Below are 959 nucleotides of genomic sequence, written 5' to 3'. Positions count from 1 at the left end.
CAGGAAGGCTGTGGAACCAAGGGAGTAGACATTGCTAGTATGCAGTGTAATAGAAGTTTTACTGAGATGAATTTGGTCTTAGCCTGGTAACATTTCAGTCTGCTCTATAAAGTAGTTACCTCTTTACTGTATTTCCAAAGCCCTTCCCCCACTGCTCCCTGTTCTTACTGGGGATGCCAACTGAGAGGTGTCCAAATCAGCAGAGTTAACTAAAGGACTCGACTAACTTTAGTAAAAAGGTTTGTGTATGCATTTGTCTGATTGTCTTACTTATAGAATGAAAATGTCATAAAGAAAAGATTATTAAACCCCTTGGTGGTTCTGGGAATGCCTGGTTTGTTCATAGGAACAGAAGATTCAAATGCTGGGTCATACTGGATCCATCTGGCCCAGATGGATCTAGTTTGACTATAGAAAACAGATGGAAAGTACTGCTATTCCCAGTGGCTTTGACTTGGGCCTGATGCTGGTGTTTCAGCATGCTTCCTGCTGCCTTTCTGCGCTCTTCCTGGGAGCAGAGCCTAGACCTCATGTGAGTTCTGTTACAGGATCCTCTAATAAGAGACACTTGCATGAGATTTGGAAAGTGAAAGGGAAGGCACCATTATTGCTTTGGCCATAGCAAGACACAGAGAGTCTTTGGCAGATAGAGACCTGAGCCTCTGCCAGTGACTTCACCCACTTTGGCACTGCAGACAGCTGAGACAGCCCATGGAGGTTCCTTGGAACTCCTGCACTTTCTGATTTCCTGAACTTTAATGGTAGTTTCTCTGATTTTTCTTGTCATCCATGTTTTGTAATTCCTTCCTTTTTGAAATAGCTTGAGATTGCTTTTTCTTTGACCAAACCCTGCCTGGTACCCACTTTAAAAGGTCAAGCAACGCATCCAAACAATTTGCTTTTTACAACTTATTAAGGATCTATTTCCATCCAGTTATTCATCTTTTTCAAGTTTTTTC

This window comes from Bos grunniens, chromosome 8 (genome assembly GCF_055505025.1).
Source record: "Bos grunniens cultivar Pamir isolate PY7600 chromosome 8, Bosgru_T2T1.0, whole genome shotgun sequence".
In the NCBI taxonomy this organism is placed as follows: domain Eukaryota; kingdom Metazoa; phylum Chordata; class Mammalia; order Artiodactyla; family Bovidae; genus Bos; species Bos grunniens.
The sequence above is the reverse complement of the archived record's forward strand: the minus strand, read 5'-3'. Positions refer to the sequence as shown.